General features: G+C 39.1%; 1 protein-coding gene across 1 annotated transcript in view; it reads left to right on the plus strand.

The window, feature by feature from the left end:
• The window catches only part of Rnf180 (ring finger protein 180), a 161,953-nt gene that overhangs the window by 85,970 nt on the left and 48,734 nt on the right, over window positions 1–27,249 (plus strand). The window lies entirely within an intron of this gene.

Genomic DNA, 27,249 nt, shown 5'->3' on the forward strand with positions numbered 1-27,249 from the left:
TGTGTGTGTGTGTGTGTGTGTGTGTGTGTGTGTGTGTGTGTGTGTGTTTGTAGAGAGGGAGAGAGAGGAGAGAGAGGAGGGGAGGGAGGGAGAGATTTAATCAATACTCTCTTCCCTTGAGAGACTAGTAGACCCATATTAATGATCTATTTTTGTTTAAATTGTAAATAGTCATTTTATGCTATCAGGAGATCAGAATGTTCCCGGCATTTTGCAGTATTCTTTTTGTAATATTTTGTATTAAAAAGCATGTATGAGAGTTAAGCTACAGAAAATGATAAGTGAGAAGTTGAGGACAAAGTGTGAAATTGAAGGGAAATGAGAGAAACTATAAAGTGGGAGGAAGGTCCCAAGAGAGGGAAAAAAGCCAACTTCCTTCTCTGTTACAGGGCCACAGCATGAACTGGACAAAGATTGACATCATGTCTATTGAGGTTGGCTTGTTCTCTAGACTGTCATGGGCTGAGCCGATGGAGGGTCCATGCACACTACTCCTGACTCAGCAGGGACATAAGTATGTACAATTCATGTGCTGGGTTGGCTCTGCCTTCAGCTCTGGCTATGTAAGTTCCAACCTTGATTGTCTGGTCACTTGGCTGGTGTTGCGGTTCTCCCGCAATGCTGCTGGTTCAGGTGCAGTTAATTAAACTAAGCTGTCTTTGCTCCCACATTTAGGAGTCAGCATGCTCTTAAGAGGCAGCTGTATTCGTTCCTCATTAACCCCTTGTCTGCAAATAGTCTGCAGACTTGGAGGCTTTCTTGGATGCAATCTGTTAAAATTAGTTGCAGGTATAACAGAGAAATGGTGCCCAACATATTCTTGTTAGGAGGGATCTAATCGAAGCTGGCTAGCCAGCCCACCTATACTGACCTTGCTTTTTAGAGTTTCTGTATCTTATCAGATTTGCTCACCTATCATACCTTTATAAAAGAATAAGGGAAATGCATAGTCGGGTTGAGTTGTGGGTCAGGAGCTGGTACACAGTTACCCCAGACTTTATCAGAAGAGCATCGTGACCGTCATTGGACCTTGAACTGGGAAAGCATTAGAATGTGACAATACGTCAGAGGTGACATGATGGGCCTTAAAAGCTTCCCTTGAATCCTTGAGAAGACTTAATGAAGATATCTCACGAGCTCCCATCCCTAGCTGGGAAGCTACTGACACTTGGTGGATGCTAGGGGAAGGAGAGTTGGTTTTCTTTAGGGATGTAATTTCTGGTAGGTTGACCACACTTCAGTGGATGGCACCAACATGTGTGCATGTGAACAGTACAAATTAGACTCAGCAAGGAATAAAAATATTTTAGGATAAATGTTGTAATTACAATGTCAAAAATTAAAAGAAGTAAAATTAAGATTTCTACTAAAATGCTATATAAAATCAAGCAAATATTAAAAATAAACTTTAAAGAGGACATGAAGCTGTGGGGGATAGGGTTTGGATCTGAGAGGAGTTAACTTGATCTATTTTCTGTCTTTGTGTTTGTCTCCTTTATAAACTCCGTGCATTTTAAATTAATTGCCTCCCAGGTAATAACCTTAGAGGTTCAGCAGTTTAGCATAGCAAGTAAGGGCCAAGGTTTGGAATCAGAGTAATGCTGTAGAATGTTGGCTCTTTCAGTTACTAGATAGCAAGTAACTCAACACCTCTGGATTCTGCGTCCTGATCAGCACATCAGAAGTAGCCTTACCCACTCTGAAAGGTTATTTAGGGGTTTACTATTCCATAACACACTTTAATTTTAGAATAGATCTTATGTACAGCAATCATTTGATAAATAGCAATTATAATTAAAATTAAACTTTATTCTATAGTAACTTTGCTGTATCACTTGGTTGGGCCATCTCATCTTAGGACTTCACATATTCTTAACGACTTCACTAATATTAACATAAAAAGTATAGCTGAATATTTAGACATTGGGAGCTTAAAACTAGCCCCAAGCTTTCCACTTTATAGAAGGCATTTTAAATTTAAGTTATATACAAAGATGTCAATAATCAAGATTGTGAAGGACAGACACTCTTAAGCTTCAAGAACTCCAGTGTCTTTTAGAAAACCCAAACCTTAGGCCATCTACCATTGGCTCTGTTGAAGGATGTCACTGTGATGGGTTGGGTTGGATCAGGAGCTGATACACAGTTACCCCGGACTTTATTAGAAGAGCATCGTGACCATCATTGGACCCTGAACTGGTAAAGCATTAGAATGTGACAATACATCAGAGGTGACATGATGAGCCTTAAAAGCTTCCCTTGAAGTCACTATGATGTAGTAATTGGGTGACTGAGACCTGGTAACAAGATAAAGGTGAAAGGCATAGAAGGGATATTTTACCTGTCATCAATTTCCTTCAGAGACAGGCATACCGATACTGATGATTTGTTCCTGGCAATGTACAGATCTTCGTACAGGAACTGTTTATTTAAGGTCTTTACTTTTGTTTAAATTGTAAATACTCATTTTATGCTTTAGAGAAATCAGAGAAAGCCTCTGGCATTTTGCAATATTCTTTTTATAATGTTTTATATTAAAAAGCATGCATGACAGTTAAGCTACGGAAAATGAATTTATCACTGAACTCTAAAATTAAATTTCATAGCAACAAACTTACAAGACAAGCTATTGTAAACCTATAGGGATGGTTTTTAATATTACCCATTTTTCTTATGTAATCTTTTTATTAGGCTATGTAATCAAAATAGATGTAACTGATTATAGAATTTGGCCACCTTTAAGCATAAAACAATGTGTTTCCCCCATATGTAGAAAGCAATGGCAAACATTAATTCTTATACTTTTCTCCAACCATTAATAATTAAGTGTAATTTCCTGGATTCAGAAGTCCATAAGGGAATACAGAAAGTCATTTGGCCAATATACCTGAGCCTCTTGGTACGGTACTTGATATCTTGGTCTTTAGGGAGGAGAGCCCACTTAACAGCCGACTCCAGCTGTACATTTTCCTATGAATAAATTATGTTCTCCATATTTCTAAAGAAAGGTCATGATTGTCTTAATCAAAACATTTTGAAAGTTTCTTTGAAATATTAATCAGCTTTAAGGTAAATTATAATTCTTAACATTTTTTTAAATCCTTAAACTTTATCCATTTACAAAGAAAAAAAAAGTTGACATTGAGTGTCAAGCTGAAAATTCATGGTATATCTATCTCACTATGAAAGCTCCTTCCATACAAAGTGCTCTGACTAAGGGCTGAGAAATAGAGAACAAGACAGTTTGTCCGCTGGGTACTCAGGGACAGCTGAGGTGGGGACAGAGGCTACAGAACACTGCCATTTAGTGAGGAGACAAAGGAAGGAAAATGGAGGGACAGCGAACTCTGCAGAGGGGAGAAGACTCGGGAAGTGTTTTCTACTTGGAATCCCTGAAGTTTTTAGTAGTTGGTATTGACTAGGCGGTTTCATATTGAAGAGAAAACAGGAGCCTGCAGCCTGATGTGGATTCCCCACAGTCTGTTGTAGTGTTAGTAGAAAGGTGAATAGGGGAACACTTGTGACTGGCAATTCAAATGGAAAGTTTTGCAGAAGACACAACCAAATGACCATTTTATTTAAGATAAAGTTAAGAGAAGATAGAGTTAAAAATATCCTAATAAAGTTGTGCATCGTAAGTTACTCAGGCAGAAACATGAGGGCTGGGTGGGAGGAGGGAAGAGGTAAATAAGGCTTAGAGTGTGGGAAAAAATCACTTAGAGCAGAGGCTCTCAACTTCTGCTTCGACCTTTAATACAGTCCCTCATCCTGTGGTGACCCCCAACCATAAAATCAGTTTTGTCATTACTTCATAACTATAATTTTGCTATTGTTATGAACCATAGTGTAAATATATGATATGCAGCATATGTATATGTGACCCTGTGACCCCCCGAAAGGAGTCATGACCCACTGGTTGAGAACCAATGATTCAGAAGGTTATTATAGACATTCTAGTAAGAAAATTTGAGAGAATAACCAGTAAAATGACATGAAAAACAAAAAATCTGAGAGTGCCCAAGCAGGGCGTGATACTAAACACTGGTCTTAGTTGACAGAGGGAGAAGAATGGGGGTGGAGGTTGATAGATCCCTTTAGGGTGCTGCCTCCTTAGATCACAGAAGCAAGCAATGGAGCCAGGTTGGGAGCCTGTGGTCTTGTGGTTTGGGGCATGTACAGAGATGGATACAAAGTTTGGTTTTATATTTAAGTTCCAGATACAGTTCAGAGAAATCTTTCAGGTAGAAATTGACTAAACACAGGTGACTGGTTCTATTGAAGGAGCCCAGGTAATATGCAAAACAAACAGTTGTAGATGCCCTTGAGGAAATGAGGCGTGGACAAGGCAGAGCCTGACAGAGTCAGCTGAGGTTGAAAGTACGAAGGCGTGTATTGTTTTTGTTTGTTAAATGATGACAAAAGAGGATGGCAAGGAAGGAGGGGGGCTTATGTAATAAGGTGTGCTAATGGGCGTGTTCTTGCTTACTTCCCTCCTTGAAGCTTGTTTTTCTGAAAGGTAGAAGATCTGTACCCAATAGGTAAGGAGGGAGCTGACCACCCCACTTCCTTTTCTCCTGACAGAGATGCTGCAGGAGCAGTCTCCTGGGGTGGCTGTAGAAGGAAAGACTTTCAGGCCAGACACTGAGGGAGGAAGGTGGAGGCCAGGGAGCACCGGAAAGCCCAGAATCCGTCAGAGGGCATGATGAGAGGTCTGTGAGAGAATGAAAATGGTGGAGAAAGCACAAGAGACAAGTGTGACAAAGAGCCAAGTGCTTCTCTGGGTTCTTGTTAAGTGGGTTCTAGTGGTTGTATTTCTTTTTTTTCCAATAATTTATTTTTTATTCACTTTACATCCCAATAACAGCCCCCTCCTTCCCTTCCTGCCAGTCCTGCCCTTACAAATCCCTCCCCTCATTACCCCCTGTCCTCCTCTGAAGAGAAGAGGAAGCCCTCCTTGGGTACCACCCCACCCTGGGATATCTAGTCCCAGCAAGACTAGGCACATCCTCTCCCATTGAGCCCAGACAAGACAGTCCAGTTAGGGGAAGGGAATCCAATGACAAGCAACCCAGTCCCTGCTCCAATTGTTAGGGGACACACGTAAAGACCAAGCTGCACATCTGCTACAAATGTCCACAGATCTAGCCAGTCTATGTTCTTTGGTTTGCTTCAGTGTCTGTGACCTGCCCTGGGGTCCAGGTTAGTTGACTCTGTAGGTCTTCTTGTAGTGTCCTTGACTGAACCCTCCTGCTTCCTCAAGTCTGTCCCCGACTCTTCCATAAGACTCCCTGAGCTCTGCCTGATGTTTGGCTGTGGGTCTCTGCATCTGTTTCTATCTACTGCTGGGTGAAGCCTCTCAGGAGACAGTTATGCTAGGCTCCTGTCTGCAAGCACAGCAGAGTATCATTAATAATGTCAGGAGTTGGCTCTCTCCCATGGGATGGGTCTCAAGTTGGGACAGTCATTGGTTGGTCATCCCTCATTTTATCTGCTCCATCTTTATCCCTTTGCAGCTTATAAGCAGCTTATAAACAGATATTGGGTAGGGGGTTTTGTGGGTGAGTTAATTCTCCCTCCCTCTACTGGAAGTCCTGTCTGGCTACAGGAGGTAGCCACTTTAATCTCCATTTCCCCAGCTGCTAGGAGTCTTAGAATGGATCACCCTCATAGACTCCAATAGACTCCACTTCTCAGGCCTCCACCTAGTCCCAGAGATGCCCATCAATGATTTCCATTCTCATCCTTAGCCCTCTCTCACACACTCCTTTTCCCATATCTGATGGCCATTCTTGTCCCCTTCCTTACCCTTCCCTCTCAATCTGGCTGTGATATCCATCCATCACCCCATTGATCTCCAGGGTTGACCTAGCTGATCTGACTAAATATTCCAGTGTTACTTTTCTCTCTCTCTCTCTCTCTCTCTCTCTCCCTCTCTCTCCCTCTCTCACCATTTCATGTGCATCCCTCCAGAAGTTTCACTCTTGGTCAAAGAGGAAGGTCTTCCCTGAATAGAGGAGGACCAATCTTCAGTCAAAGGAGTTCTAGTAGCTGCATTCCCCTGCGAAAACCCTGAAACCTCTCTCTCTCCCCCTCCCCCTCCTCCCCCCTCTCTCATTTTAAAAGAAAATATGGTTATATAGTTTTGACTGGCCTCAAACTCAAACTCAGCACCTTCCTGTTCCTCCTACCCTCAGGAGCTGGATTACAGATGAATACTGCTGTGTCTGGCAAGTCTTTCTTCTTTAATGTATGTTCTATTAGTTCTTAGAGAATTTTATAAAACACATTTTGGTCATTTTTCACTTTTTTTTTTTACTTACCTATTGTACATCCTGCTCACTGCCCCTCTCCTAGTTACCTCCTCCCACAACCCTTCCCGTCACCCCCTCTCCTTCTCCTCTGAGCCAGTGGAGGCCCCCCTGGGTATCCCCCCCACACACATCAAGTCTGCAAGGCTAGTCACATCTTCTCCCACTGATGCCAAACAGGGAAGCCCAACTAGAAGAACATATCCCACATACAGGCAGCAGGTTTTGGGATAGACCCTGCTCCATTGTTCAGGACCCACATGAAGACCAAGCTGCACATCTGCGACATATGTGGGGAGATGCCTATATCCACCATGTATAAGTTCTTTGGTTGGTGGTTCTTCACTCAAATTATGGTCTCCTTTTCTATACTGAAACTTATTAGTTTTGTGAGGTCTTATTTGTTAATTGCTAGTCTTGATGTCTGTGCTATCAGGGCACTGTTTGAGAAAGAAAAGCTTTCACTGTAACAATGAGTTAAAGAATATTCCATTTTTTCTCTATCAGATATTATGTTTAGGTGTTTAATTCCTATTAAAATTAAGTTTTGTTCATGGTGAGAGCTAAGAATATGGTTTCATTCTTCTACATGCAGTCCTGTTTGACCCAAATCATTTGAAGATGTTGCTTATCTCCATTGTGTATTGTGACACTCTTCATCAAAATTTAGGTGAATGTAGGTGGATCGATGTATATCTGAGTCCTTAATTATATTCCACTGTTAATAGCATCAAAATACGAGCTAAATCTTACCAAGAAACTGAAGTACTGATATGGTGAAAACTTTATGACACTGAAAAATGAAATTGAAAATGGGGTCAGAAATATGGAAAGACCTTGTATGCACATGGATTGGTAAGATTAATATAGTGGAAAATGGCCATTCCCCCCTCACCCCCAACAGAAGCAATTTACAGATTTTAATGTAATCCAAGCAAAATTCCAGTGTAATTCTTTACATAGATTAAAAAACTAATCTTAAATTTGATAAGGTAGCACAAAAGACCCACAAAAGCCCAAATGATCCTAGAAAATAAAATAATGGCTGGGAGTATCACCATCCTAGATTTCAGGTTACACCACAGAGCTAAAAACAGCATGGTAGTAGCCTAAAAACAGACACAATGACCAGTGATTTAGAGAATTTGTTGTTGTTTTGAGGAAAAGCTTAGATTCAGATAGCTACTTTAATTGCAGCATCTTAGCTCTATTTCACCAAGGCTTCCTAGAGAACTCAGTCAATATTCTCTGACATTTGCCACAAATGTAATTTGTATTTTTAAAATCATTCTAGCTTTCTGTTTTGCCTCACATTATGGTTGGGAGATTTCTCATAAGTTCCTTATAGAAACCCAAACACTGAAGGGCAATGGCTCATGTCTGTGGTCCCAGTAGTGGGAAGCTCATCCAAAAAGGGAGGGGGGGGCAAAAGAAAAGCAAAGACAGTCAAAGCATGCCTCTGACATGAATGGAATCCTTTATTAATCCTGTTCCTAGCATAAAATCTTAACTACTGTTTTGGCGTTAGAGCCTAATTTCTTACATACCTTATATCTACATAATTTTATATGCACTCAAGATAAATGTATGAACAGAGTTCATGTGTCCATATGCACCCAGGTAATTCACATACCATAAATATTTATTCAAATAGTCATTTTGCCCAGTAGTCTTGATTCAATAATCCTATACACTGTCTTACACACTTAGACCTTGTGGTAGTTTTGCCAGGTAAATGATCTAAGACACAAATTCTACTGGCTATGAACTGTCCATTTTATGATTGAGATTATTTAACACTCTCCAAATTCAAATTTTGTCTCTAATTTATATTTGCTTTAGAGTTAAAAAGAACAGACATTCATTTGAAGTGAATTGTTTCATATTCAAGAAATCAATTAATATCTAGTTAAGTGTCTTGGCCTCACTGTAAGTGATATCTAAGTAACCTTTGCTAGGTCTGTCTTCAGTTTCTACCTTTGAAAATTATCTTAATTTAACATTGTTAGCATATCAGTTCCCTTCAGTATGATTGCGTCTATGGGCTTAACTGCTGTTCTCCATTGACTGCTTCTAAGATGAGATGCATTGTTACAGAGTAGAGGTTCTGGAATCAAGCTGATCTAGGATGGAACACTGATCCTGCAGCTAGCTGGATGGCAAAATCAGAATTTCAGATGTAAAATGGTAGCGACAGGATCTCCCTAAAAGATGGTATGAAGCCTGTGTAAAGAGTAAGCACCCACCCACATTCCTACTCTTCTCCATTTCCTGGTTCAGTCTCCCGTCTCCACACTGCATTATGGGATGAGTTGATCTCGGTTGCCCTCCTTTTCCCCAGTGTACACTGAATGCAAACTGTGTCAACCAAGTAGGAAAGACCAGATATAAACTGTATCCCATTGATTTCATACAGACTTACTTAAGAATATGAAGAAATAGCAGCTTTGGCTCTCTGGTTGTTATAGTTCACAGGTCACATTCCAGATGACTCATCATTGTGCTTCTGTCCACAGGCTACTTAGGTAGAACAGACTCTTACTTTCTAAATGTACCATTTTACAAATCCCTAACACCACTATGTTTTACCCATTAGGTTTCAGAATATTGTAAATAATTTATGTGTCATTTAGAGCATTTTCTTTTCTAGGGGAAAAATAAAAAGGCCTCACTCAGACACAATGAATTTGTTGGCTTCTCCACCCCTTCTATTTACCCATAAAAACACTGTTATCTGATTAAATGTTGTAAACATATGCTCTAAATAGCAGTTTCTCTTGAGCCTTTTATAGGTGATTACCATTTGGAAATGAAGATCATCCAAATGAGGACAAAGGCTGTTTATTCAGAGTTTTTATAGCCGAGATGTCAGCCCATTAACATGTTTGGCACATGATCAGAGGCAGACAGACAGTCAGAGATGGCCTCAGGTGCACCTTGACTGGATGCTGCTGGTATTAGCTCAGGAAATCTCTAGGAGGGCTATTGGTAGAAAGAGACATTCTAAGTGATTGGTTAGGGGTACTTATCTCCTAATTTTGGGTCATTCCCAAATCATAACTGGGGCCAAAAATCAGGAATGTCTGTCAGTAATCTGTCTGTGCCTCGCCAAGGCTGATCACCACAGGAATTACTGCTTGGATTCTTGGGCTTGTTGGTGCAGGCAATGTTCTGGCTGCTGTCTCTGTTACTTCAGCTTCTCAGACATTCCCTTTCAGATATGAAAAGTTCTGTAAGATTTGTTCTACTTCAGCATTATTAAGGAAAAGAAATGTGAGTCATTCATTATATTAAATATGTTCTTTTGGGTCTGGAGAGATGGCTCAGTGGCTCGGGGAGCTTGTCCCTGTTCCAAACAACCCAAGTTTTGACATCCACATTGGGCAGCTCACAACTGCTTGTAATTCTAGTTCCAGAGGATCCAGCACCTTCTTGCCCACTTGGGCACTTGAGCATATGTGGCATATATATACATACATACAGGCACGTTAAGTTTTCACATAAGTAAAATTAAAAATAGAGCTCAAAAATACGTTTCTGCTCTTTTATCCTGCAAATATACTTTTTAGAAATATCTTAGTAAATGTCTTTGATGGTATCACATAAAACAAAACAAAATAAAATAACAGAAATTGATGTCTAGTGCTGTTTACCGAGAGTAGTCCTTATTTGTTCTGAAGAACTCTGATCTCTGCTGGACAAAAACGTCATCTCTGTCTGTTGACCAGCACAGCAAATATGCTATTGGAAAATGGGAAATTTTTGTCTTAGTCTTTTATAGGAGTCTCAGAAAGGAGGAAATTGGTTTTTTGGCCCTGATGACTCAGAATAGCACACAAAACCACAATTAGATATTATCATTCTGTACCCACATGTTGCTATCAACAGCTTTTGTCAGAGAGCATTGCTTTCAATGTCTCACTGCCTCCAGAAAATGGATTTCCCACATCTCGTGCACGCACACATTGTTCTAAGTCAAGGACATGAATGGGTCATGAAGGAGAAAGAGGGAACATGAGACATTTGTGACTCCAAAGCATATTAAGATTGATCACAATGCTTTTCAGTTACAAACAGGTTGAATACACAGTATGTAAGCACAATGAGCATATATTAATAAATGATCTCAAATGACAGTGTTGACTTGATGAGAGAGAGGTTGGTACAAGGTGATTTGTAAAGGCAAGCTTCAAGCAGCATCTCTCACAGAAGTCATTCCCACACATATTAATGTGATATAAACACAATAAGGAAGATACATTTAATTTTTCTTATGTCATAGATAAGGGGGCATAATCGATGGATTCGTTTATGTTGGGTCACTCACCTAATAATGATGGAACAAAACTTGAACCCAGGAGTCTTGGCCCTGTAGTCCTACTGACAGCGAAAGAAAGACCATGGAAATATGTCAAGTTGTTGCATAGGGCAGCATGTGCCATGTGCTGTTCCCTACCTGGAGACAGACCCTTAGTTAGATTCTCAACTTTTTAGAGAACAACACAAAATTGCTTCATGGTATCCCTAAGATGGCATGCTCATTGCTATACACAAGCCCAACTGCTAATGACTTTAAAAATCAGAAAGCAATTGCCCCTACCTGTGTGTGTGTCAAAATGGTATGTCATAGATACTGAACTCTGATAGTCCTCTTTGACATCAGTTAGTGGGATCTAAGTGACTTGCTTACTGGTGTTAGATTTCCCTAAGTGATTTCCATTCTAATTTTGGTGTTTTTATACTACTGAAGATTGCACTACTTAGTGAAAATAATTTGTAAGACTTATTGACCAGAAGGCAAAGCTATGTTGTTATTGACCTCAGCTAGTATCATCTCTGTTTTCAGAAACTTCTCCTGAAGTGTCATTATTTTATATGTACCAAATGTTTTTCTCACATTGGTGTTACCTTTGGTAAATATTACATCTGAGTAGTGATCTCTGTCATATTACTTACAGGAGATAAGTTACTAAGGGGACACATTATTTTAATCAAATACCTAGGGAGATTAGAGAAATTGTTAAATTACCCATTCTTTAAAGTTCCTGCCTTCTTTCTTTTTATCACATTCAAAAGTAAGTAAAAGTAGTCAGGGGGAATAAGATTAGTAAAACCATAAGACAGCCAGTGCTACCAATGCCCTAGCTCTGTGCTGGGTAACTTACAATACCCACTCATTTTTCATTGCCCTTCCCACACTCCAGAAATGACTATCCAAAAACTGGCATCTATCCTCCTCCATTTGAACCTGCTAAAGGATTTGGAGAAATCCTTTATCTCTTTCCTGCTCCTGTGTCCCTGTCTAAACAACAAATTAAAATAAATTTTAAATATACAGTTTACTGGAAATAGACATTTTAATCATGAAAAAAGCTTGATTAATTAATGTCTATCATTGAAACACTTAGTAAGCTGAGCAGGAAGATTGTCATGAGTTCAAGGCCTGCCTGTACTACATAGTGAGTTTAGGGCTAGTCTAAGCCATAATGGGAGATCATGTCTTAAAACAATAGAAGTAATAAAAACAACTCAGTTAAAATTACATTGTATTGTTTAAGCAGTATACATAGCTGTCTTAGTTAGAGTTTACATTGCTATGAAGAAACACCATGACCCAGGCAACACTTATAAAGGACAACATTTAATTGGGGCTGGCTTACAGGTTCAGAGGTTCAGTCCATTATCATCAAGGTGGAAAACACAGCAGTATCTTTGTAGACGTGGTTCTGGAGAAGGAGCTAAGAGTTCTCTAACTTACTCTGAAAACAACCAGGAGAAGACTCACTTGGGCCAAGCTTGAACATGTATATGAAACCTCAAAGCCTCCCTCTACAGTGACGTACCCCCTTCAACAAGGCCACACCTAGGTCAGCAAGGCCACACCTCCTAATAACACCACTCCCTGAGCCACATATTAAAACACATGAGTCCATGGGGGGCAAACCTTTTCAAACCACTACAGCAGGCAACAGTAATTTTCAGAAACACAATGAGATTGATGTATGAAGTCCTAGAGAATTGTCATTTATTTTATAGCTCTCAAGTAGAAAATTTATTTTGACATCAAGTAATTTATATTGAGAATTAAGACTCTTAGCCAGAGTCCCCCAACACTTCTATGTGAGAGGCAAGTGCTTCTTATCTTCCCTTTACTGGTCTCTATTTTCTCCCTAGGCCCATTTTCGGACTATGGCTCTACAGACTGGAAAATTTCCACAGCCATGTATGTGTGTCTGTAGAAGCTGTTACCTCAAATATTTCATTCCATGGGATCCCAATCAATGTAAGACTACGGTGTTCATATGATGGACATGAAGTAGCAATAAAAACATTATATTCGCTAGACTAGGTCATAAGTACTGGCTCTAAGACTTCTATCTCTGAGATGCTAAAGAAGTATCTGCCTAACAATCAGTTTGGCGGCAGGCAAGATGAGATAGAGCTTTAACGTGTCAATGAGGTTCTCCTTCGTCATCTTAGTAGACAATACTCGTGTTCAATTTGTTAGAACGTGTTGTCCATTTTTGAATATCTCTATACAAGTTACACTACAATAAAAAGATCAGTGTGCAAATAAATATCTACATCTTCTCCCAATTCCTAGATTTGCCAACATTATCCATGATATAAATGCTCCCACAAAGCCTGATTTCAAACTACTAATGTAAAGTCACAGCTTGAAAAGTTAGGAAGAGATGCGTGCATTTGCTGCTTCCAGTTCACCATTAGACAAGCAAATATATACTTAAAAGACAGTTGACAAGTGATGAACATGTTAACTGCAGATTTTGCATGATTTATCCCTCCTTAAATGTTGGGTAGCTGCCGTAAAATAGAAAAAGGAATTGACAAAATGGCTTCACAAAGACAAGAAGCAAAACTAACATTTTAAAAAATGTAAAATAATTCATATTTAGCTGTACAAATTGGAATTTTCATAATCCTGGTTTATGATAAAGCGTCATCAGTCAACACTTTTATTTTAGGATATTTTACATACAGTAAGCTATGAAGCATTTGTCAAACATCCCTCTGCTCAGCCTAAGAACTGAAACATTCTTTTGTTTGTTTGTTTGTTTGTTTGTTTGTTTTATCTTGCCTCGAGTTTATTTGTAAAAACAGCATAGGACACTGGTCATCTGCAAATAGTGTGTGGGTAGGTGTGTCACAGCAGTCCACCTGTCTTCACGTTGGCAGGAGCCTTTTCTATGGGGCCTTCACAGGGGCCTGGCCACCTTTGGGAGCCTGGGCTGGAGCTGCAGCCTGGGCCTTAGCTGGAGCTTTGGCCTCTGCCTTGGTTTGAACCTTGGGCTTTGGTTGGCAGAGCCTACGACTCTTGGCCATGTAGCTTCAAATCCGCTTCCCAAGCTTGGGGGAAAGCCAGGCGGCTGAGTTTGCGGCTGGGGCCCTTTGGCATCTTGGGCTTGATGGCCTCTGTGCGTGCACTCACTGCCTTTGCATTGTTGACCTGCATCTTCTTCAGGCCTTTCTTGTTTTGCTTCTTGGCAAAGCACATGTTCCTCAAGAACTTGGGGTCAACCCCCTTAAGAGACTCGTATCTTTGTGACCGAGGTTTCTTGATGCCATTTCTGTGCCATTTGCCGGACTGGTTGTGTGTGGTGTGGTTCTTGGACTTGGCCATGTCTGCACGGTAACCCACGGCTTCCTGAACTGAAACATTCTTAGTCATGTGTATTTCATACTTTATTTCAGGTTGAATCATACACATGGGTACAGTTAATACATTTCCTTCTTTTATTTTTGGACTTTACATACACCGCTCAGAGTCTAGGATTAGTTGGACTTATTTTTGTTTACTAGGATTGGCCTGCACCACTGTTTTGGAATAGTCTCTTCATTTCCTGGATGACTTCACAGACCCATTGCTGCTGACATTGCTCTACATGGCAGGCTTGTTATGCTTTAATCTTATTTGTATCTCACAGCTTGATGGACTGTAAATTGATCCCTGTCATCACTTTTTCTATCATTCACATTATTTGGCAATCAACAATATAGGTAAAAAGTCAGTCAATGCTGTAACAGAAAATAGTGCTGGAGGATTCTGCAGTAGGTACCAGGAAAAGGATTCCTAACAAAGCAAACTCAAAGGAAACACTGAGTTCTTGTTTGAACCTCAGATGGGCTCCAGGATTGCTATAAGTAGCACAACTCTAATACACAAACACCTTTTTTTCTAGTTATCATGATACTATATGATTGGACGGCTATTACAGGCTGTAGACAGCAAAAAACATGAGTCCTCATCAAAAAGGCTGTTGTCATAATTACCTCATAAAATTCTCATCTCCTGATTTTCCTGAACTATAGGAAAAGAAATAAGATATCCTATCTAATGAAACTTTTAAAGAAAAATGTGCCATTTTAATTAACCTTCCAATAACCATTAATTTTAAAATGACCACCATGTTTATCTCTAGTATCAGTTTTCCAAATTGATTCTTTTAGACTCCCAAGGTGATGGGGCAAAACTTCAAGCTGAACCATTGAACTGATCATGGGGTTCCCAATGGAGGAGTGAGAAAGAAGACTGAAGGAGCTGAAAGGGTTTGCGGCCCCATGGGGAGAGCAACAATACCAACCAACCAGAGCTCCCATAGTCTAAACCACCAGCCTGGGAGCACTTAGGGAGGGACTCCCAGCTGTATATGTAGGGGAGGATGACAGTGTCAGGCATAGGTAGGTGAAGAAGTCCTTGGTCCAGTGAAGGCTGGATACCCCAGTGTGGGGGAAATCGTGGGTGGGGAGGTGGAGAGTGGATGGGGACATATCCTCATAGAAGCAGGAGGAGGGGGGATGGAATGGGGTCCCTGGGTGTGTGGGGGATGGGTAAAGGGGATTACATCGGAAATGTAAATAAAATATCCAATAAAAAAAAAACTTCAAGCTGTGTCTTTACTGTTGGCTTGTATCATTTCAGCTGTTTATGATTTTAGTTCCTATGTTGTTTTGTGTTTTTCCTACACAACAATCAAAGAATCATAGTGTTATTTATATGTTGAGCTCAAACCACAGTACTAGTGGTCACAGTGTATCTTTAGACAGCCAGATTAAAACTTAAGAAGCAATGAAATGTTTCATTCAAGCCTTTACTCCCTGTTTTGATACCCATGATGCTTCAGTTTGAGGCACTTCATTTTCTACTCAAGATTTCCAAACATCTTACAGAGAATCGAAGTGGGGAAATATGAGCCTCTTTGTATATCTTCTCCTGACATTTCTATATTGATATTTTTGACCCCACCATAATTGAATCTCTAACTTTAAAAATCATAGTACCTCTTGTACATGGATAAAAGTATATTAAAGATTTAGAAGTTTACCCTTTCGATACTGGCTGATTTAGGGCTAGAGACGTGGCTCATTGAGTAAGAACACTTGCTGTGGAAACAAGAGGACCCACGTTCAGATCACAGCACCTATGCAAAAGCCAGGAATGCTGCACATGACAGGAACACCAACTCAGGGGAGGCTGAGACAGGCGTATCTCCAGAGCTCGCTCACCAGTCACTGACCTAAGAAGGTGGACTCCAGCTTCCCTGTGATGCTCAGTCTCAAAAATGTAATATAGAAAACAGTAGAAGAAGATACAGTGTCCCTAGGCTCTTGATGGTCATTCATGGGATCACATATCTGCATACATGAGTGTATAACACACACATGCATACATACACACACACACACACACACACCATACACACACCATACACAACACATGAAGAAACTGTTGGAATTACAGAAAGAACAAATGTATTTCTATCCAAAGCAAAATTTACTATAGCTGTTGCTCATTTTTCTGTAAATTCTGTTGCCAAAAACCTTGGTCCAGCTCCTGTCATCTTATATTTGAACCACAGAAGAGGAGCCTTTGGGAAGGTGGCCTGCTTGTCATCCCTCTCAACTTCTGTCAGATACTTGCAGAGCTGGCAGCTCTTCCTTAAACATCCTTCCTCAAGTGTTCCTCTCACCAGGCAACACTTCGTAAACTGATCGTACATAGCACAGCATCACCGATCTCTTATGAGGGAACTGCCAGCTCACATTCACAGTATCTCTTGGTACTTGCTGGAACAGCTCTGCCATGTGATACACACCTCTGTGGCACTTCCCATGACCAGTCTCGTCCATCCCATTATTGTCGTGTGTTTTCCTTGCTTCCTTGCTGGCTCATAACTTCCTTTGATGAATGGTTGCTGAGATCCCATGTAACAGCAGATTTGCTGCATCTTTCTCTACTTGGTTTTATTTTTTATTATTTTTTATTTTTTGGCATGTCTTACTATTTTTATGCTATCTTAATTTATGTATTCCCCACTTAAATTGATCACATTTTTTCTGTCATAATTTTAAAAAGAAAATATGTGATGCTTTTGTTCTCCCTAAAATTTCCTGTGATAAGTTGTCATGCCAGCTGCAGCCCACATGTGGCAAATTTGATGTACCTGTTCCATGTCTCTTTAAGACTTCTAAAGCACTGCGGTGTCTTTTTAAGTAGTCTTGTGTGCTCAGGTAAAAACCTGAAAAGGGTCTGTTTCATCTGTAATGAAAGTGTAAGTAATTTTCAGAATCCCTCACTGAGGTCCCAGGGTGTTTGTCTGAGATGAACTGTGCTTCACATTAGCCCTACTGTGCTAATCTGTGCAGTGCAGACTAAGTTACATGAGCCTTTGGGACAGTGGTTCTCAGCCTTCCTCATGTTGTAACCAACCCTTCAATACAGGTCCTCATGTTGCAGTGACCCCCAACCATAAAATTGTTTTTGTTGCCAACTGTAATTTTGTTACTGTTATGAGTTGTCAGTATCTGATATGCAGGATACATGATTGTTCAATTCCCAAAGGAATCACAGACTACAGGTTGAGAACTACTGCTTTAGAGACTATGACTGGCCCCTAGACCATTCCTGACTTTATTATCAAACCTCAACATTTATTTTTGAGTTAGGCTGGTTTTCTTGTGAAATGTCACAGGTACTGGCATATATATATATATATATGAAGTCATGACCTACTATATAAAAACTCAATTTGGAGCACAGAGGCAGCCACCATTTTCATGTATTACAGGCATTGCTAAAGGAACACTTTAGTCATTTATTGCCTGGCTAAAATCCATGAGTGAGATCAATTCCATGCGTAGTTACTGGTAAGAGTTAAGTCCTCTCTCCTTCACTCTGCAATGTACCACAAAACAAAAAGCAGCTCACACTTTCTTATTGGGATATGAAAGGATTATGTATTTCACAGCGAGACACAAGGAGGTATGGATCTCTTTAGAATAAATCAATAAACAACGGAGCTTTGCTTGTCTACATTTCTAATGCTTTCATCTAGGAGTGATGCTGATGATGACCAGTCCTGTCCCAATGGGATGAAGTTAAACCAAGAGCTTCAGCAATGTCAGACTTCACATGAAAAGGCATGGTTGGACATTGTCCTCAGCCCTTCAGTTTGTCAGTAAAAAGTCGGGAGGGAAAAAGGAGCTCAGATGAATAGTGCTGTTTCCTTGTGCAGCCATTCCCACAGTGAGCAAATTGCAAAATATTCTAGGGCTCTGTGTGCCTAAGACCCTAAAGAGGATGTTCTTGTAACTCTTATATTAGCTGTGCATAAATGAGACCATTTGACTCCTACATTTCCAGAAGGTTTATTGGTATTATTCTAATTATGCTGATGGGTAAATGGACTCAGAGATTAAATAATTTGCCTAAGATCAGTCCATCACGTGAGAAAGTGAGGAACTCGGTTTTGCCTTTCTGAAGCAATATACTTTTAAATATTTAAAGCACTTATTTCTATTTCTTACCACTAATGCTTTGGTGGTTTTCTTTTTTCTTCTCCAAGTTAGATTTTTATTTACTGAGGAAAGCATATAATTCCAAAATCCTTTTCTTACACCATAAATGCATGTGATGATAAATTTACATAATTTTGATGAATATAAAGATGCTAATAAGTTATGACCAAAAAATAACTGAGGTATTTTTATTTACTATTTACTAATATCTACTAAGATATCAACTTCTATCTACATGCTCATATCCCAACCCCCAGGAAGCTGAAGCAGGAGGATTTCAATGTGTTTGAAACTATATCTTGGGCATATTGCAAGTTCAAGACCAACCAGAGCTATGTACCCAACCTCTGTCTCAAAACAACTTTTTAAAAGGAAAAAAGCAACCTGTAAACATCTTTTAAGGCAATTATACTTTTCTCATTCATAGTGGAGTTAAGAGACAAAGACAGGATTAAACCATAAAATACTTAATTTCCAAGAATCAGATATGGGCTGACACCAAGCCTTACAACCTAAATTTATCCCTGGGACCCACATGGTGGAAGGAGAGAACCAACTCTGTACCTTGTGTGACACATATGCCCACATAACACACATAATACACCAGATAAGTAAATATATGGACAAATAAATATATAAATGCCAAAGGTCACACATCTCATGGGACATTTCATGTGCTTAGTTAAATTTCATATGAATATTGATCACCTGTTCTTGTTGGAATCAAGAATAAGTAGGCAAGTCAGTAACTACAGATTACAACAAAAACTGATCTTTGGTGTGAACTCTGAATTATTAGATAATCTTACATAAAGATCATGAAGGAAGGCTACAAAGACAGCAGTTAGTAGAGGTTTCCGTGCAAGCGTGAGAACCTGAGTTATGTCCCTAGTATCTTCATTATATGCCAGATGCACTAGGGCACCCTGGTAATCCTAGCAGTGAGGAGGATACAGGTTGCCTGGGGCTTGCTCTCCAGGCAGTCTAACTGAATCAGTAGGTCACAGGGAGAGCCCATGTCTCAAAAACTAATGTGTACGGGACCTGAGGGACAGCACTTGAGGTTGACCTCAGGCCTCCACACGCATGCACATAAACACATATATATGCCCTCAAACATGGGCACCCCAGGTTTAAACACTCTTCCTATTTTTTCTCAATATAGTGCCTAAAAGGAAAGTCAGATTGTTGGGTGTGGTGATGTACACCTTTAATCTCAGTACTCAGAAGGCAGAACCAGGTAGATCTCTGTGAGTTTGAGGCTAGCTTGGTCTATGTAGTTCCAAGACATTCAGGTCTCTGTAGAGAATCCATGTTGTTGGTTTTAAAAAAAAAAAAAAAGAATGAAATAAGGAGTTTTTAAGACTTAATATTTGTAAACACTAATCATTATATATATATGTAAAATCATGTACAATGTATGTTATCATTAAATATTATATGTGTACGTGTTATTGTAATTCATTCAACATTGAGCAAGCACTACCTAATAGGATATGTATTAGGAGTAATGTTTCAGAACTACACAGGAATAATGAAGGATTTATTTTAGTGTTACCTCTTCTTAGAGTTCAAGGCTTCCAAATTAGAGGGACTAATTTAGCCCACACCCCCAATAATGTACACTAGAATGCAGATGATATTCTAGAGCCTCTTTATCAAAGCCAAAGAGGCCTTTGAGCTACGTTGGTCACACCAAACACCCTTCTCACTTATTAAACTCAGAAATGAGATCTTTGATTTATGTCTGCAGTGTGTGTGTGTGTGTGTGTGTGTGTGTGTAAGAGAGTCAACCCTTCATCTACCACTTTATTCAACCAGCCCTGAAGTGAGACTTCCTGCACTGAGTGGTTCTCCATATTCATCAAAAGTAGGGGTTTTCAGGTGATATAAAAAGCTCTTCTAGTTATTTCTTAAAATATGGAATTTTTGATGGCTGTTATGGAAGCTAGCATATGTTAGAACTCCCAAACCGTCAGATTTGGAATATGTATATATGCAAATTTAAAGTCATATTCTGAGACAGAAATATAAATTCTCATGACACAACAATGACATTTGTAAAAGTTTACATTTCTTTAAGAATCATACATTTAAAGGATTCTGAAAGATGCATATTTAAAATAACTTCCATATGCTATTTTCTTAATCATTGCTATTTTCTAATAAGCTTAATAGCTAAGATCTTTCCATGACATACTATGAATGTTATGTCAGTCTTATATAAAATAAAGTAGTTTTTGTGAAGAGGTTAAATAATATAGTGAAAAGAAAAGAATTTGTTGTGAGTACTAAGCATATTCTGTAGAGTTAGGAATTTAAGAACTATGATTTTCATCATTTTTATTAAATATTATCTTCCATGCAAGATATACAAATAATGCATAATATGTATTTGTTTGGTCAATTAACTTCTGTCTGATTATACTTCTTATGTGGGCTAAAATGAATCTTAGTCTATATAGGGTCAGCACTCCATCCCCCTCAGCCTGTGTTTTAAAATTTCTAGTACTTTCCAAGTATCAAGATGTTGGTAGAGGAGACGAGTAGTTGGCCTGACTGATGCCTATTGAATACTCTCTCTCCCAGTTCAGTGTAGTATCTTCCTTGTGCTGTGGCTAGAGAACCCTTACTATCCTCTCAGTGATGCCTCAGCACCATCCTCCGTTGTTCCTTACTCTACACATGAAAGAATTCTGGAGCCTTGCTTGCTCTGTAATTCTGAAGATGACACCATTTGGGCTTTCCTTGCCTCCACAATTCTGGGCAGTATTCAACTTAGAACTAGGAGAAGTATGATGATCATGTAGAGATCTACCAGTGTCTTGCCATAGCGCCTTGGTGTAGTGTGTGTTCAGTGCCACATCTTGCCATAGCGCCTTGGTGTAGTGTGTGTTCAGTGCCACGTCTTGCCATAGCGCCTTGGTGTAGTGTGTGTTCAGTGCCATGTCTTGCCATAGCGCCTTGGTGTAGTGTGTGTTCAGTGCCATGTCTTGCCATAGCCCTACAGCATATTCATCTTGTGTGTGTTGAATGCAAAGGGACAAGATAAGAGCAACCTGACAGAGATCCTGCAAATCCATCACTTGTGCTGAGAATAGTACATACACTTTGAAAATAAAATGCTACATGGTCGACCAATTTAACTTCTTTGTTAACTCCATCCTGTGTATTATCCATTCCTTGGGACACCCAAATATTATCTGCTTCTTCCCAAAGAAGAGAGAGGGGTCATGGATTCATAAAACTGAAAACAATAGTAAAACCCACCTTGGTTCATATATACATGTTTTGTATATATGGGTAAGGAATTAAGCAAGGGAGGAAGCCTGTAAGCTTTAGAAGAAAAACGACAAGACCAACAGATATGTCTAGTCTTTGTGCATGAGATCTGATACAGCGTGACTTAGGAGGAGCTACATTGGTGTTTTCTGGAGCCAACGGATAGATTTTTGTCAGAGGTGGTACTGAGTAGTGTTTTTCTCCTAGTAGAATTCCAATGAGACCTCTTACCTACCTAGTTATTAGAAACAGGATCTTTTATTTATTGATTGATCTTCATAAGAAATTGAATACATCATCTTAAAAAATGTGAGCTTAAGATACAATTTATTTAAGACATTAAAGAAAAAAATCAAAAATGTTCCTTATACAATCAATGTTACATTCATTTGCTCAAGTGAAGATTATCTCCTGCTACTTTTTTTTTAATGTCTCAAATCCCCAGTGCAACAACTCAACTTCTAAGTCCTTGAAATCCGCAAGTTAATCATTGCCCCTTCTTCACACTTGGCTCTCACATACCTTTTTCTTAAAGATTTGATTTTAGGGGTGTGTGTGTGTATATGTGTGTGTGTGTGTGTGTGTGTGTGTGTGTGTGTGTGTGTGTGTGTGGTGTGTATGTGTGTGTTCTGCACAGAGAGAGAGAGAGAGAGAGAGAGAGAGAGAGAGAGAGAGAGAGAGAGAGAGAGAACAGCTGTCTGCATAGTCCAGAAGAGGATGTTGGATCTCCTGAAGCTGTAATTTCAGGAGGTTCTGAGCTGCCTGCTGTGAGTACTAGCAACCAACCTTGTGCCACTGTACACATTCTAAACCATTGAGCCACCTGTAGTCTCTTTGATGTTACTGAGCCTAGTTGCAATGGGTCTTTTAAATATTTCATAGGTGTCTCAAGCTGTTTTTTTTTTTTGGAATCTGCTCCTGGAGATTTCTGTGTTCTTTGGAGAGCATTGCAATACCTCAAATCTTCATAGATTCTTTATGTTCCCAGGAGATATTTGAATCTCTACCAACTCAGACATCTCTACTTATAGAGTTTCTGACTTAGAAAATGACCTCCTTCTGAAGATATGCCTTACAAAATGTCTGTTATACAATTTTACGTTTAGTCTACCTGAGTATATGATGGTCTTTCATAAATTTTGTTATGGTTAATGACATTGGACACAGTGTATACCATTAGAATAGGTTGGTATATCTGAGCAGCCCAAATACAGACAAGCAGCTCATTTCACAACATGGCTACCATATAGCATTCTGGGCCATTCCTGGGTCACATGGTATGATACCCTTTCTCAAAGCAAGGCTACTGTGCTATTTTCAGGTTATCCACCTTAGTGGGCTATAGGCCTACACCGATTGTGAAATTCATACAGTGCAGATTGCCAGCACCACCAATGAACAGTATCCTGGGGCTTTCTCTGACTCATAGCCCTACAAACAGGAAACTCATTTTACCTCACCCAAAGAACCAGGCTGATAAATACTATGTGTTTTGTTCCTCTTACTATATTGTTAGCTCAGTTCTCTAAATATGAAAACACACTAGTCCCTCTCCTGCTCAGCTTTGGTGGGTTCCACCAATCACTCATTTCAATGTGTATACCTGTTACTTTGCTTCATTTTGTGAAAGAGGTGGTTTGTGTTGTCTATTCAGCTTCTTGAATATCTCTTTTAACATATGAAATGTAAATAAAATATCTAATAAAAAATTAATTTTAAACAAATTCTGACTTACAACCACAATGTGTTGCAAGTGATGTCCTCCATGAAGAAATATGTAGTTGTTGTAAAAGATCAGAACCCACGGGGCATTCAAAGTTTCTATTAATCTTGGCACATGCCAGAAAGAATATTTGCAATATTCTGTCTAATCTTAGATTTTTTTCTCTATTTGATTTCCATTATCTCATGCATCAGTAGACATACATTATTTTCAACATATGACACCACTTTAGACATAGTCACAGACTCTAGAAGCTTGTCAAACTAATCTATAAAGACACACATTTGTCTCTCACTGATTTTTACCCAAGAATTCATAGGGAACACTGCATTTAATCCGGACATGGTTTACTGGACGCCACTGTTGACCCCTGGGATTCTGCAATGAAGGGTTAGACAATTGTACATCCCATTTGATCTTTGATTCCAGATTGGCCTTTGTCTCATAAACATTTTAAAGTACCTTATTGATTGAGCCTGAGAAACAGTTGTCTTCTCTCAATGTTATTAGTTATAGAATTTATAAATGTCTTCTATTCCCCCTTTCATGTTTCGGATCGTCTTTTTCCTCAACTTATCTTTTCCTTTTTATCATGTCACATGAGACCCACAGCAACCAAGTCACATTAGTGAGTTCTTGCTTTGCTCACTGTCTGACTCCCAGTTTATCAGAAGTGACTGTTTCTCTCAAATGCATCCTAGGACATAAATGAGTTGTCACTTGCTAGTACCTATCAGCAGTTTACTCACTCCGTGAATGTGCAGCATTTTAGGCTGTGTTGTATCAGTACGTCAATTCCTGAGCCTGCTTTCTGTTCATCACTGCCAGTGTGATAATGGACTGCCCTAATTCCCAGTGGCTACCCACCACAGAATTCTGTCTTCAGTTACTTGTTGTTCTCTGCTATGTTTTAGTGACATTTCAATCCTCATATCTAGAATGATAAGGCAGCCACTATTGGTGACCTGGCAGAATTTTAAACATGACACTATAGAAACTAATTACATATGGTTTTTCTTACCTTTGCTCATTTTTCTTAGGACAAAGTAAGTATACAGCCACGCTTGATGTTCATGAGTGGGCAGATTGATTCGTCAGATTAGAAGCATATAGCTGAATGTATGGAAGCCTCATCTACCCCATCCATGCTGCACTTCCATAAGCTACAATGTAAAGTTCTAGAGTTGTGGAATTGGCCAGAACTCAGCAAAATCCATTAAAAGCAGTTGCCAAAACATCACCATCTACTTCCTGTGGGTTTATTACATTTACTCACAAAATGTAACGTGTTTAATACTCAGTTTGAAAATCTAAAAGTGAGGGCTAGTGATGTTTTCAGCAGGTAAAGGTGCCTACTGCCACTCTTGATGACAAGAGTCTTAGAGCCAGGCTTCACATGGTGAAAGGAGAGAACCAACGTTTCTAAGTTGTTCTGTGGCCTGTGGCATACATGTTCTCATACAAAATAAATAGGTTAATATAAAAAACTAAACATCTAAAAACCTAAAAGCTATTTGAGAAAAAAATTGCATTGATTAATATATCACAGTATGAGGTAGATTCACTAAAGAAAAGCATGAATATTAAAACCAGAACCTAAACTTTTTCTAACTGGGGAAACTATACAACAACTAGAATAACTATAAAGATGTTTGCTTGTTTCTGTGTTACACTTTTATTTCCTTTGTATGTGTTGTAGATCAGAGGACAACTTATAGGAGTTCATTCTCTTTCCACCATGTGGGTCCTAGGGAATCAAACTCGTGTCTCTATGCTTAGTACCTTTACCAGCTGAACCATTTTACCAGCCCAGTGGGTTTCCTTTTCAATAGAAGAAAAATCGGTAGAATCTAACAAGTACAATACAAAATACATTTTGGGAAATGAAGTAAATTTAAAATAATAATAATTAAACACACACAAAGGTATATATGAGAATATGTATTACCTTGTTTCCACTAAAAAAGGTAAGACCAGGCAATAGGTAATGTAATTTAAACTATCTGTAAATCACAATTAAAAACTGTCAACCCTGAATCAGAGGATAGGAAAATTTTCACATAGTTCTAGTTACCCCCACCAAAGACTATTTGTAGGCAATAAAAGATAGTTACAGATCTTTCCCATCTAGCATGTTACAAGCTTTCAAAAATCTCAACACAAGACTCTAAATATTTTGCATAGTTATTACTCATTTAGTAATGGTCTCTACTTATTTAACTAATTTGGCTTAAAACATGAAATTTGTAATATTTCTGAAACAGTCATGTCTTAAAAAGATTTACCTTAACTGTGTTAACATTTGACATAGCTGAGGAAGTAGTTCAGTGTTTAATAACATGTATAGATCAGTTCCCAGTACCCACATCAGTTGCCTGTAACTCCAGCTTCGGGGCTCTGACAGCTCTGGATTCCTAATCTACCCGGAAAATGCTGCTGAGAGATCATGGTAAAACAATCCAGAAGGTGTCTTGGATATGGCTGCTCCTGAGGCTGCTAATGCTTGCACAAGGAATCCCTACCTTGTATTAAGAACGGAAGGCAGGTTAGTGGGCTGAAGAGAGGGTGGGATGTAAGAAGCAGAGATCACCTACAACATGGTGAGTCTCTTGGGACATTTTACTGTTTAAAGAGAGAAGAGAAAGTCAGGCTGAGCTAAAGAGGCAGTTTTTCTTTACACACTGGTTTGGGTGTGAAGGTTGTGGAATGTGCACAGCACATTCACTGAGAGGACTGGGCTAGCTAAGAAGAGGAAGTGAGCAGCGGGAGTGAAAGCAAGTGTTGGTTCAAATGAAAATAGAACTACACCCAGATAGCTTTAAATGCTTTTGTAATAAACATGAAAATAAGCCAGCCTCGAAGGTTTAAGACTTTTTATTATAAAGATTTCTAATGCATCGTAGTTTAATCCACAGGCTTAATATAGCTAAAGTAAAAATTTTAGCTTTTAAACCATGACAATGTAATACTAAACCGTACATAGTCATGAAAATTATCACAGCAACCATAGCACTGTCAAAAATAAGAGTGCTATTAAAGGATTTCAACAGATACTGAGTCATACTCTAACGTTGTAGATTGTGATCATGAGACAGGACAGACAATATATTAGTGAGCTGAAATAATAAAAAAAAAAAAGACAGACTCCTACTGGTCAGGTGACACTTCGTTGTAGCACACAAATGGAAATTCTTTGCGGAAAAAATGCAAAATCAGTTTAGCAAGAGGATGCTACTTGTCTGTAAGGTTCACTATACATAAGAATCATTCTCAGATACACACTATATTTAAATAATACAAAGTATAAAATAATGCCATCATAATGACCCTGGAAAAGGGCAGTAGTTCTTAAATAAATACAAAATGGAAAAAATAAAATAAAAATGTGGTTCAATTAAGAATGCATTCCATCAGAGGGTGATGCTAGAAGGGAGAAAAGGCAAACTGGAGGAAGGGAAACCATGTATAACACATTTACTCGGGACCAACAAATAACTAGGTTAAATAAAAATGTCCCCATCCCAATAAGAAAAGGTAAAATTCAATTAAAAATAAATTAGCTCAAACTCAGCTGTATTCTTTTATAAAATGAGAATGACCATGGGAAAATATATTTAGATAAATAATAGCTTATACTGTGGTGTTATTGTAGCACAAATCACCGGAGGATACTTGGTACTGCAACACAAATAACCGTAAAATGGGAAATCGATAAGGATAGGAGTGTCTTATACTTTTGCAAGCAGGAAAGCTCACAGTGTAGGTCCTAGAAAGGTCAATGTCAGATGAAAGCCCAGTCTGCAATGCAATCCTCAGTGACAGAAGAACGGAAGAAGGAAAGAGATGAGTTTCGCTCCCCAGCCTATATACATTACAGGTTGCAGTTCCTGAGAGTTCTGGCCCATGACTTTATCACCTATGCCTCACGCCTTCATGCTGTTGCACTGAGGGATGTTCAGTAGAGGTTTCAAGAGATGAACATTCAATGAGTAATAGAGGCTTCAGTTGTTAGTTTCTGATCATCTGTATCTCAAGCCACTTTTGTTTTCTGTACATATCTATATCTCCCTGTATATTAGAGCTATTTAATAAACCCAAAGTCCGTTCAAATTTCACTCA

The sequence above is a fragment of the Grammomys surdaster genome, unplaced genomic scaffold (genome assembly GCF_004785775.1).
Source record: "Grammomys surdaster isolate TR1022 unplaced genomic scaffold, NIH_TR_1.0 99, whole genome shotgun sequence".
Lineage (NCBI taxonomy): Eukaryota > Metazoa > Chordata > Mammalia > Rodentia > Muridae > Grammomys > Grammomys surdaster.